This window comes from Vicugna pacos, chromosome 32 (genome assembly GCF_048564905.1).
Source record: "Vicugna pacos chromosome 32, VicPac4, whole genome shotgun sequence".
NCBI lineage: Eukaryota > Metazoa > Chordata > Mammalia > Artiodactyla > Camelidae > Vicugna > Vicugna pacos.
In genome coordinates this window covers 1,526,411-1,539,192 of record NC_133018.1, presented here as the reverse complement: position 1 = coordinate 1,539,192, position 12,782 = coordinate 1,526,411, and the positions used below count along the sequence as shown (strand labels likewise).

At 61.0% G+C, this 12,782-nt stretch overlaps 1 protein-coding gene across 5 annotated transcripts in view; it reads right to left on the bottom strand.

Moving 5' to 3' along the window:
* The window catches only part of ARVCF (ARVCF delta catenin family member), a 34,962-nt gene extending 24,802 nt beyond the window's left edge, over nt 1-10,160 (bottom strand). For 3 of the 5 annotated variants that reach the window (XM_072953207.1, XM_072953209.1, XM_072953211.1), the window contains exons 1-2: nt 9,959-10,160; nt 5,216-5,269 (exon numbers count right to left, since the gene is read on the bottom strand). The gene's annotated coding sequence lies outside the window, so the exon portion shown is untranslated. The remainder of the gene's footprint in view (nt 1-5,215; nt 5,270-9,958) is intronic. The other 2 variants (XM_072953208.1, XM_072953212.1) reach the window with 1 other exon arrangement.
* Between the last annotated feature and the right edge of the window lie 2,622 nt (nt 10,161-12,782).

Sequence of the window (12,782 nt, the reverse complement as noted above, 5' to 3'; positions counted from 1 at the left end):
ACAGGGACCTGCCTGCACAGACCGTGGTCAGCAATAGAGGGTCACCTCCCACAGCCCTGGGGGAGGGGCTCCCAACAGAGACAGCCCGCGGCCTCGCTGTCCAGAAGGAGGTTCCCTGGTAAGTGGGAAACTGGTCACTTGTTCCCTGGTCGGGAACACACTGGGGCCCAAGCAGGGAGACTCCCTGTGGGCACAGTGCCCAAGCCCAGGGGGGTGACAGGTGTCAGGAAGACCCTCCAGCTGCCATGGGCAGAGGCAGGGTGGCTGTGGCCACCTGTCCCTGGATGGATCAAAGGTGAGTGTGGGTGAGAGACCAGAGCATGTCCTGGGGAAGGAGGTTCCGGGCCCTTCCAGCCTCCCTCCCGGCCCACAGCATCACAGGGCCAGCTCCCCTCTGGTCTGCCCCTGCCCAGGGTCCCATGTGGCCTCCAGCCAGCAGTGGCTCCTCCCAGGCTCCTAGGGCCTCCCACTCCCTCCCAGAAGCTGAACTGGGCACCAATCCCTCTGTTCCTGACCGCTTCCCTTGCCTGGGAGCCAGCTTGGGCCTCCAGAAGCCAGGAGTGCCCATAGCAACAGGTCCAGACACCACCAGCCTCCAGCAGACAGCAAAGTCCCGCCTTTTATATGCAAATAACCCAGTGGGACCGGGCAGGGGGCTCCACCCTACCCCCACCCAGTGCAGACTTGGGCCTGGCAGTGTCCCTGCCTGCTTTCCCCAACCCACACCCACACTAGGAGAGCCTGCTGGGAGCTGGGCCTGCCTTTGTGCCCAGCTACCGCCAAAGGGAAGTGGGAACGCTGCAGCAGGCACGCCGACCATTTCCTGACCTCCTAAATCCCACCCGAAGGCACACACATGCAGCCACCCCAACACATCTCCACGGGCACCCCACGCCCGGCCACACTCTGGGGTTTCACCTACCCCAGAAAATGGTGGTGGGTGTCCTGAAAGTCCTGACAGGTCCCTGTAGTGGGAGAGGTAGGAATAGGGCTCCTGGAGGGTCAGCGCCCGGGGCAGACGCTGCACTGTCCTGGACACCTGGCAAGGCTGCCCCACCGAGACCTCTGAGACCAGGGAGGCCCCTGACTCCACAGCTGCAGTGCCCAACTTCCGGTCCACATGGTGGTCTCTGTGTGATGGGGGGGGGGGACACGGCCAGGACCCTGGACAGAAGCCCCCAGCCTGCACAGACCTGCCCCGGAGCCCAGTTCCCAAGGAAGAACCTGCTGCCCTTGGGGGACCCGGGAGAGCTGCCGTTTATTGGCACGAATGTCAGGGAACAGCTGATATGTATCCTCAAGAGGTTAGAGCCGGCACTGAGTGGGTGAGCTGGGAACAAAGCATGAGGAGAAGGGTGAGCTGAACATGGAGGGTTGCGGGGGCTGAGAGGCAAACACGGCAGCCTGGACGCTCTGCGGGGCAGCAGACCAAACCCACGGCAGTCTGGCCCAACCCGCAGAAAAGGGTAGAAAGCCACCAAAAGCGGGAAGGCAGGAGTGGAGGAGAATGGATCCCCCAGGACAGGAATTCCCTCAGGGAGACAGACAGGACACAGGAAACGCCGGGAACTGCCCTCAACAGCGAAGGCCTCTCGCAGGGCTGTGAGCGCTGCCTTGGAACCCGAGCTTTCTGCCCGGAAAGCAGCTGAGACCTGGCCACACTGAGGTCTGAACCCTGCTGCCCGCCGGGCTGTCCACATCCCGGAGGGGCTGGGTGTCGTCCATCCACAGCAACCTGCCGCCCACCCTTCGCCGCTTGGGCTGTAGGCGCTCTTCTACACAAGGAACAGCTGGCAGCTCTTTTAACAGGATGCCTCACTTCCCCGCTTCACCTGAGAGCCTGCAAGAGTTAAGCCCAGCTCTGGACTTCCTTAAGGAAACATCGCTGGAGGTTCCGGGACTTTCAGAGATGATTTGTCCCCCAGGCCTCAGTGTCCCCACCTGTAACCTCGGTGTCCCCCCAGCACTGTGGCCCAGGGGCCCCTGAACCGCCCTCCAGGGCACAGAGTGAAGGGCAGGTCTCGTTACCCTGCAAAATGCAGAGAGCAGCAAGTACATTCAGACGGATGGTGGCCTAATTAGGGTTCCACAGAGAGTGAAAGCACTTGGAAAAGGAAAAGTTTAACTAAAGGCATGTTTGAAATACCAAACCCATCAATTGCAAGCGTCAAGCTGGCAAGATGTGCTGGGGGGTGGGGTGCCTCCTCCCCAACCCGACACTGGTGAGAGAAGGGGGGCCTCGGGCGTCCCCCCAGCACAGGACCTAACTCGCAGGGATGGGCTGACGATGCCAGGCGCCCCAGCTGAGGGCCATGCTGCAACAGGGGATGGACGCCCAGGGCCCGGCGAAAGGCCACTTAGCAGCCCAACCGCCCAGGTGACAGCCCAGGCAGGGGACGAAGCAGAGCCGGGGAACAGCCTGATGCTGACTGTGGCTGCAGTGGCCGCTAGAGGCCCCAGGGAAGAGCTGAGGGGTGCAATGAGGCTGGTGGCCAGGGTCAACACACCAGACGGCCGCTGTGGGCCTGCAGAGACTGCCCAGCGTGGCTGGCCCTGCTGCATAGCCATGCCACCGGCCGTGAGTCACCAGGGCACAGGGCGCCCCTGCACTGAGCCCTGAGTGCAGCCCGCAGGGCCAGGTCCAAGCCTGAGGCCTGCCTGGGGGAATGTTCCTCTTCCTGCCCCAGCGGAGCAGCACGGGCTGCGGGCGGGAAGGGGCTTGGGGCTTCCCTGGGGCTGTGGCTCCTGCCTCTCACGCTGAGCCCACAGGAGGATGACCCAAGAGTCCAATCATAGAGGCCCCAGGATGCCTGGCTGAGAGTCGCTCACAGCCGAGAAGGCGGCCGGCCAGCAAAGCAGGCAAGATCACCACAAGGCAGGCAGAGTGGGCCGCCAGCCCCAGGCAGAGACACAAACAGGACATGTGCACATACCCAGCCTGGTGGTACCTGTTCGCCCCCTGCAGCATGACACAGCCACTTGGGCCAGGGACAGCTGCGTGGGACAGCCCATGACGCCACATCAGGAGATCCACGCCCTCCCTGCAGGGTGGCGCAGGGACATCCCCTCATAGGGAGCTGTGTGTTCACAAGCCGGATGCCAAAGAGGGGCCTGGATCACTCTGAGGGGCCTCCCTTTGGTTACTGTTCTCAGTAACCAAAGATGCTCCGACAGACTGTGAGGCTCAGGGAAACCAGGGCAGGATGTGCGTGGGCCTGCACACTGAGTCCCGGGGAGGAGGCCCCATCGGCATGGACAGGCACGAGCCTGCAGACTCAGTGCGCAGGACGACCGCGACCTCCGAGAACAGAGACTGGCCAAGGGGAGGCCCTGACACCATCTTTTTAATGGGGCCGTGGGCGACCGCTACAGGGACCTTGAACCTGAGGACACAGAATGTCACATCTCCTGTTTCTGGTGACAGAAAACGTCAGTCAAGAATAGTTCAGATACAACCACAAAAAGAAAGTTCAACCCTCACCTCACGTTCACATCAGTAAATTCTAGATGGGTGAGCCCCCAAGTGTAAACGCTAACGTGGAAACACCTGCAGAAAAGACAGAGGTGCACTTACCCAGCCATGTGGCAGGAGGGCATGTGTGGAAGGACTAGAAGAAGAAAAACTCCAGATTCCAGCACAAAATATGGAACATCTCTGGACACGACCCCCGTCATGAGCAAAAATTAAAGGGCCGAAAAGAGCCCACAGCCGCCATCAGTCAAGGAAGAACTCACGGCTGCCCTGACGCAGGAACGCGGCCCTGGGAAGCCCCGTGTGGGCCTCAGAGGTGCAGCCGAGCTCAGTGACCCCCCGCTTCCTCCTGGCTCCCCCTTCTAGGGGAGCCCCGCCTTCGTCCCTGTCCTTCAGTCCACACCAGCACTTCTCTCTGTGTGCTGCCCTCTCAGCCAGGCAGGGGACTCCACAGGGTGGGGTGGGGAGCTCGGCCTAATGCGGTCACAAGGTCTGGGCAGGTGCTAAATGGCCAGAGGTGGGTATGGAGACACATGGGGGCTTCCTGTCTGCCCTGGAACCAACTCAGTCCCAAGGCCCCCTCTCCACGCCCCTCGGTGTGGGCAGAGCAGAGATGGTCCCTCTGATGCCCACGGCAGATACGAGGGCAGGCCAGAGACAGGAGAGAGAGGGGCCCAGAGTGAAACAGAGGAAACCAGGACCACAAGGCAGGGAGGGAGGAACAGGGAACAGACAGGAAGGAGTGTGGCCCCTGGCCCTCTGCTCTGTCTCAGAGCCCTGGACATAGGACACTCAGGCATCTGGAGGCTCCTGAGTCTGTGGCCACTGCCTTCTTGCCACCACCCAAGTGCGGCACAGGCAGGGGCAGGCCCTCCACACTGGATGCTCAGGGATGCCGAGCCCCCCGAGGAGACGCTGTCAGGTAGGGCAGGGGCAGAGGACCGGACTGGGGAAGCCACCACATTCTGCAAATCAGGCATCGCAGCAAACTGACAGCCAGGGCCAGCGGGCATACTGCCCCCCACATAAGGTCCCAGGGGACACAAGCACCACTCAGCCTATGTCCATGCCACACTTCCCAGGCACCAGACCTCAGTGCTGCTGGCGCTGTGATCAGCAGAGGAGCCCACAGGGTGGGGCCAGCACCCAGGGCCCTGGCTATGGTCAGAGAAGTCACAGCCCCTCGGTTACATGTTGTTCATGGCTGCTCCCCCCACGCCATGAACTAATGTGGCCGTGTGCGCCAGAGACCACAGGGCCCACAGAACTAACTAGTTACTATTTGGCCCTTTCAGACAAAGCCTCCTCCTGGCCTCAGTGCCCTCCTCCTGGTACCTGGCATGTAGGCCCATCACCTGTCCCCACTGGAGACTCCAGCCTCCCCAGGGCAGCAGGGACCACCCTGAGCTGAGAGGTTGTGTGACACCAGGTGTCCAGGTCAAGGAAGGTGTGGATCAGCCCCAGCGAACGTCCAAGTGGGCTGCCCCCACCACAAGCTCATCCCTCAAGCCAGGCGTCCAACCAGTGTCTGCTGTCCCCACACCCAGGCCCCAGTGAATACAAGCAGGTGTGGCAGGAAGGCCCAGGTCCAGCCCTGCCAGCCCAGGGTGCTGTGCCCACCCATGGTGAGGCTGACCTGAAGCACACACCACTCAGGGCCTTCCCTCCGTGGACCACACTGCCCGGCCCACCACCTGTGTGTGAGGAGGGGCTGGACGTCCAGGCCAAGCTCAGGTCACCTACCTGTCTTGAGGTGAGATCAGCATGTCTGGACACCCATCCTGCCCGCTCCACGTCCTGCAGGGAACCAGAGGGTACCTGGTGAGGCCAACCTGCAGGGCTAAGTCTCTTCTAGATGAGGCCAGATCCCCAGCTAGGCACTATTCTCCCTGACCCGAGGGCGTCCCATCGTGCCCTGGACACAGACACGCTCCCACCCAATGATGTGTGCTCACCTGTCCCCAACCCACTGGCACCATCATGTCTGCAATTTGCATCGGCTGCCAGAGTCCCTCCTGGGCATTTCTGATGCTGTTAACTATACTTCAAAACCCTGACTGCTCAGAGCTGTGAGCTGACCATAACGTCTTTCCCCCTTCCAGAAGGTTGGGTGTGCTCCATTGTGATAAACTCTTACACCAGGGTGCCGTCGGCCTGGGCAGGTGGTCATGGCCCCCAGAAGTCTGCCCCCCACCTGCCCAGAGGACAGGCTGCCTGCATCTCCAGAGGCCAGCCCTGCTCTGTGTCCCTCCTTGGCCAGCAGCCCGCCTCCCAGCCCTGGGACTGAGGACCACGAGGCTTCCTGTCATGGCTGATGGCCTGGGGACACGTCCCCTCTCCTGGTATCTAGGCCTGGGGACATCGCCAAGTTAGCCTCGTTAAAATGAAACACAGCAGCACAGACAGGCGGGAGGGTCTGGGCTGAGGCTGGGAGGCCATCTCCGGGAGATTGCAGGGGTGGGGGCTCTCTCCCCTTGGCTCTCCAGTGTTTTCCAGATTGTTCCAAGCCTCAGTCCAGTCTTCCTTTGTGGACGTGGCTCATTTGGGGGCCTGAGGGGAGGGCCTTGAAGTCAGGGTGGGATCATGGGGAGAAATCAGGTCCTGGGCCAAAGGCAAGAAAGACCCCCTCCCCCGAGGCTGGGAGTGTGCGTGTGCATCAGGGGCTGGGGGGGTGTGGTTGGGAGTCTGCAGCCCACTGCGCCTTTCCACCCAAGGCAGCAGCTGTCGCTCTGAGCCTGAGGTCTGCGGCTCAGGAATCAGCTTTGGCTCAGAATATGTTTCTGGGACACCTCACATTTTGGCTTAAGTGTTCACATAGATCTCGTCCCACGCAGAACTACGTGCCTTTATTAGCAGTCCTGATAACCGCCAGCCTCTCCCCAGTGTTGGCTATACCCCATCATCTCAGTGACTCTCACTAGGAGCCTGGGGTCAGCCTAACACCCCATTTTACAGATGGGGAAACTGGGTCCAGGCAAGGAAGCACTGGGCCAGGATTCGAACTCAGGTCTTCCTGCCCCTAGGACCCCACTATTCACTCACCCAGATGGGGATGTGCGCCCAAGGGAAGAATGTGGCTTCCACCTTGTGGGACTCCAGCAGGCCCAGAACTCCACAAATGCAGAGGAGGGACAGTAGTCAACACCAGTAAGTGGCGGGGGTTGAGGGGAGGGTATCTGCAGGGCTGCAGCAGGGAGGGGGCCAGAGGGAGCTTCCTGCAGGAGGAGGAGGGTGGGAACAGGGGACTGGGAGGGTCTGGGGCATGCAGGGTGGTGATAGGACCTGTGGCAGGGTCTCCGTCCGCAGAGCGTCTTGTCTCAGCAGAAGCATATGGATGTGGGGGGTAGGGAGGCAGAGCCTGGCAAGAGCCCTTGGGCAGTGGACAGACAGATGGACAGGCTTGAGATATGAAGGTACAACCAGTGATGGGATTTGTGCCGAGAAAGCAGGGGTACCTGTCTTAGGTAGCCCTTCTCAACACCCTCTCAGAGCTGGTCTGCAGGCTCAAAGGTCCCCTGCTTGGCCAAGGATCCTGCACCAAGAGCCTTGGGCCAAGGGAGCCACCACCCCTAGCCTTGGAAAGCCTGCTGTGTGTTCGGACTGGGGCAGGAGCCCTCTGCAAGGGCCAGCCAAGAGCCAGAACAGCAAGCTTGGACCACAGATGTCTGATGGCTTCAGGAAGCCCCCATGGGCACAAGTCTGGAAGAGGGATGGGGCTCAGGCTGGGTGGGCTGGGTAGGCGGCTCGGGGCTCTGGTGGGTGATGAGGAGCCCAGGTGGGGGTCAGGCAGGCCTGCAGAGAGCTTGCCCTGCACTTGAGCCTTGGTCCTGCTGCCCCACTGTAAACCCAGGCCGCCGGTCACTCTGCGGACATTGTGAGAAGGCACCCCTGTAGTTGCGCTGTTCTGTTTACAGATGACACTGAGGCAGAGAGGCACAGCCCTGTGCTGAGTGGCTGGCTCAGAGATCTCACCTGGTCCCCTGGATAGTGGCAGGATGGCCTATGGGAGCCAGAGAGGCGCCTGGGGCACACACCTGAAGGAGAGCCCTCCTCCACTGTCCTTGCTGGAGCCTGTGCTCCACCACCCCGCCACCCAGCCCTTGGGCCGCCAGGGTGGTGAGGGCACTGGGGTGCTGAGGGCCTCACCCCAGCGACCCTTGTTCCTCTCCAGCTCCCCATCCCAGATAGGGCCTGGAGAAAGCAGAGCTGTGGCTTCCCAGCGGGTGCCCCAGGAAGCGTCCCCACCGCTGAAGGAGGCTGGGTGGAGCTGGTCTTGACGGGCATGGTGGTCCCGGGTGCCCTCTGGTGGCCGCACTCAGCTGGTTGCTGCTTTGCTAGAGACTGCCGGCCCCTCAGTGTCCACTGGGGCAGTGAGAAGGGCTGTGCTTCACAGACAGACAGACAGACAGACACAGACACACACACAGACACACACACACACACACACACACACACACCCTTGGGTTGGGGCGTGGAGGGGGATCCACATGGGTGATGTGAGTGCCCACCAGCTCTGGGCCCCTCTTACTGACCTGTGAAACAGGCTGAGCTGGGCAGCCCTCCCAGTCAGAAAGGCCCAGGAAGGAATTCCTCACCCCATGTCTCCCTGTTACTCTCTGATGCCGGGGCTCCTGCATAGGGGCCCAGACTTCATCCTAGTCTTGATAGAAGCTAGTAGCAAAGGGACAGATGCCCTCCTCAATCTGAGCCACTGCTAGGGAAGGTCCCAGAACCCTTGTAGCCTCCCTGGCATCCCATAGCACTTGCCCCCAGGACCACCACCCCAGCTCTGCCCCCTCCCTCCCTCTGCCAAGGCCATCCCAGGTCACAGGGCAGATGTGAGGGGCTAGCTGAGGCTCTGGCATTCCTGGTGTCCTCACCCAGCTGTGCTACGGTTCTTGGCTCCTCTTGGAGGTGCAGGATCCCACTACCTGTGGTCCCTAGGCCTGTCTCCTGGGGTGAAGGGGATGCAGTGAACCCACCCTGAACCCCTGTGCAGCACAGACAGCTTCACCCTCACAGAAACTAGGAAGTACAGAGGGACCCCTGGGACTGAGAAGAGATCAGAGGGGCCACCTCAGGGGGGAGGCATGCAGCCCAGATTGGGGGGCAGCTCTAACCTAGCAGGACTGAGGGCTGGTACCTGGTCAGCAGGCACTCCTGTCCATGTAGGAAAGCCCATAAGGAGAGCAGGCAGGGCTGGCTGGGCTGTGCTCATGTGAACTACTCCCCAGGCCAGGGCTACAGCTCTGTGCCTAGCCCTGTACTGGGCACCTGGGGGCCTGAGACTAGAGGGCCTGGGGCGGCTGGGGACAGACAAGGTACTCTGGATGGGACGGAGCAAGGCTGGGGGAAAGCACAAGTTCCAGATTTATAGCCCCACACACTGCTCGGGAACTCACTGGCCATGGGTCCAACACTGTCCCAGATCCAGATACACTGAGCACAGGACAGGTGGGACCTGCTGGGGATGTGCAGACCCCTGGCAGCCTGGATCTGGGAGTAGAGGCAGAAGGAGTCACAGTGGGTGGAGGCTTCCAGTGCTGACCCACTGTCTCCCCGGGTTACTCTCCGATGCTCCCTCATGGGAGAAAGTGCCCTATAGGTCGCTTATCATTCCAACCCCCTGGGTTCATAAATCCTGACCTGGCATGTGCCCTGCACGGTGACTCAAGTGACAAGGGTAAGTGGTGTGAGTGGTGGCTTAAATGAAAAACCTATCTTAAAGAATGAAGGATAGTTCTTTGCTTTCCTTCTTCCTGAACAAGCCTGGAGTCCTCGAGCTCCGTTTTCACTGTGACACGTTATGCAGAGGTTAGAAATGGTGACATATTGTAAGAACCCAAGATTTAATTATTTAAAATGAAAATACGGAAACTGGGGATCTCCAGCCGCCCGCCCGCGGTGACACCGCAGCAAATCCGGGCCGATTTCCACTCCAAGTAGTGGGGATGCACCTCGGCCAGCGGCCCACCGACGGGGTGCCGGGGGACAAGTACCCAGGTTGAGGTTCCGGGCAGGGACGCTAGGCAGCGTCTCATCCCTTGTCCCCTGGGCGGTGGGAGCAGCGCAGCCCAGCGACATCCCTTCGGCTGGGCCAGGCCCGCGCTTCCCGGCGGCGCGTCGCCCCAGCAAAGTTCCCCCGCCCGGGGTCCCTCTGGCCAAAGGAAAGTTTCTGTGGCTGCGCAGCCCTGGCTCGAGATGCCCGGTCGAGCGGGGCGGACACGACTTCGGCCAGGCCGAGACTGGAGGGGTGCGCGGAGCGGGGCGCACAACCGGTCAGACAGGACCCGAGGCCGCGCACAAAGGGACCCGCCCCCGCCAGTCTGGGGTCCGCGCACCGCGACGCGGGTAAGGTGCGGGTGGGGCAGGGCCAGGCAGGACCCTGGGACCCGACTCCAGCCCGGACCTCGCCTCCGGCCCCTGCCTGGCCTGCAGTCCCGATCCCGGGTGGGACCCCGACCCCGGTCCCCAGCCCGAGCCTACCTGGAGCGCGGCGTGGGCGGCTCCGCAGCGCGGCTCCCGACCCAGACGGGCGTCCCCGAGTCCCTCGGCTCACAGCGTCCCCAGGTGGGCGCCGGTGGCTGTCCGGGGACCTCGCTCGCGCGGGTGCGGAGCCCGCACCCTCGGCAGCCCCAGCCCGCCCTCCGCCCCTTGCGCGGCCCGTGCGCAAAGCGGGCCTGCCGGCACCACGACCCTCGTCCCGCCCCATCGCTACCAGTGTTCCCATTGGTCGGAAGACCCGGCAACCGGCGCCGATTGGACGGGTGCGAGGAGACGCCGGCTTGCCATTGGGCCCTCGGAGTGTCCGTCTCGGCTGAAGACGGCCCCTCGTGGAGTGGCGGAGGCCCCAGGCACCTGCCGGGACCGCTGCGGCGGCGGCGGCCAGGGAGGGCCACCCTCTACGGGCCGCCTTCGAGGAAGTCCCCGGACTGTACGGCCCGGGCAGGGAGGGATCAGGCCGCGTTCCCTCCATCACCACCCCGAGTTCGTAGGTATCCTTCTCCAGAGACTGCTGTTGGCCGCGCCCTCCCGTCGACATCAATGCTATTTCCTACAATACGGAGTGTTCTGCTGTTCTCCCATTTTACAGACGGGAAATCGAGGCCCAGAGACGTTCTCGCTTGCTCTAGGTCACCGGGACTCGAACCCAGTCCATCTGACTCCCGAGCCTGGGAGCCCTTCTACCCTCATCGCCCCAAGTTTTCCCCAGTGGAGGCCCACGTGGGTGGGGTCAGCAGTGTTTCCAGGAGTAGAAAGGGACCCCTCCATGACCAACGGCTTTCCTCCCCTATCAGGCCTGAATCTGCAGACCCTCTGCAGGGCCCAGGGGACTGGCCTTCATAGGGCTCATGGCATGGCCACAGATCTGGGCCTGGGGGGAGGGGGAGTTTGTGCATTCATTGTCCCCCTCCTTCATGGGGTTCCCTTCCTCCACCCTACCTGTGGGGATGTGGGATCACTGTGAGGCTCAGCCACCCAAGTTGAATTCAGCACAATTTGCATTTTCCTGCTTGGTGGAGAGTAGCCACTTGGTCCCTGTGATGATACAGGGCACACCCATAACCACAAATGGGACTAGAAACCTAGGCCAGCTCCATTTAACTTTGGGGGGGTGAGGCCACCAGTGGGGATGCTGCCCATTGGGGTTTGTTTCAGGGGGTCCCTGACTAGGGACCCTGGCTCATGCACGGTTCTCAGCCTTTCCTGGCCCTGCCTGACCAGATGATCCTTGGCTCATCGTTTTCCCCAGAACCATACCACCCACATTAGTGCTAACAGAGGGGACCAGATATGCATGTTTTATCCACCCATGTCAGGAGTCCAGTGTGTTCACCCAGTAGTTGCTTGGTCAGAACAAAGAAAAGGAAATGATTTTCGGCCGGAACTCACCACTGGTACCACCTGTGCCCTGGCATATGTGGCAAATCAGCCCCAGCAGTCATTCAGTGCCCGGCAGCCACAGCTAACTGGCTGGAATTGGCACTGGAGGTGTCAGTAGCACTGGAAGTGACAGCCATTTGGCACCCTGGCACAGAGATGTTGCTCAAAGCTCTGGGTGGGTGTAATGAAGGGTCACTCTCTAGGTCTTGTCTTGCGGAAACTGCACCATAGGGGACCTTCTGGCCCAGCTGCCATGTGGACTGGGGTGGGGGTTCTCTTTTCTATATTTAGAAGAAGACTTAATTAGCCCAGTGGTCCCTGTGGATCCTTCCAAGGGCCCTGGTCCTCCTGAACCCCTCCTCTCACAATGACCTTATGGTCCAGCATCACTTCCCCACACACTTGCTGATGGTGGCAAAAGGGGCTGCACATACCTCTGCTGGAGAGCAAAGGGGGTAGAGAATTGTGCACCCGAATCGGCCCAGCTGAGGACTGCCTCCCTCCCCCCACCTCTCCTGACAGGGCTCCAGACACCTGTCTACCCATCAAGCTGGATTACCGGGTGCATTCGGAGGATCAGGGTGGGCAATGCCAGTTCCAAGAGGACTCAGGGCCTCTGTCTGGCAGTGGATCCACCATGACCCAGGCTGCAAATGGGGGTTGAAACAGTCAGATTGCAGGGGAGATGGCCTCTATCACTAGTCCACTGCTGCAGGGACCAGTAGCCCGGTCTCCTCCCTCTCTCGCACCTCTCCACCTGGCTTCTGGCCAACTCTGTAGGGTCTGAGGTATGTAACTAAAGACACAGGGAGAAAAAGGTTTCACCTGGATGTCAGAAAGAACTTTCCAACAGTTGCAGATGCTCAGAAATCAAAAGGGTGACTGCACAAGGTAATGAACTCTCCATCTAAGGATGTATGTAATTAGAGGTAGTGTGGCAGTGAACCCCATGCAGCCCCGAGACCCCATCCCGCCCTATCTCAGTAGCCTATAGCAGAGTGGGATTTACACTTCCATCCAAGCCATGTGTGACTGCATCCCCCCCTCTCCCACCCCCATGCAGGCAATGGAAAAGACTGCTCTCAAGGGCTTGGCTAATCTGTGTTCCACCTCTCTAAGGCATGTGGCCCAGTCTTTGGGGCAGACCACTCTGCAGCTGCTGCCCCATACCACAGGATGTGGTCACTCACCTCTAGCCCCAGGTCCTGCTTATCCAACACTACCACCTCTTGGTTGGACTGCATGGTCCAGCCGCCCAGAGGGAAATCACTGGCACCCACCCTGCACGACTCTGTTGCCAGGTAGCAGGAGGGAGGACTGTGTGTCTTGCTGGGTCTGCTGCCTGTTGTCCTTGAGTCCTTGGGCATTGAGGGTCCCTGACTTCTGTGTCTGCAAAGGGCTTATGTTGAGTTCTGGGAGGAACACA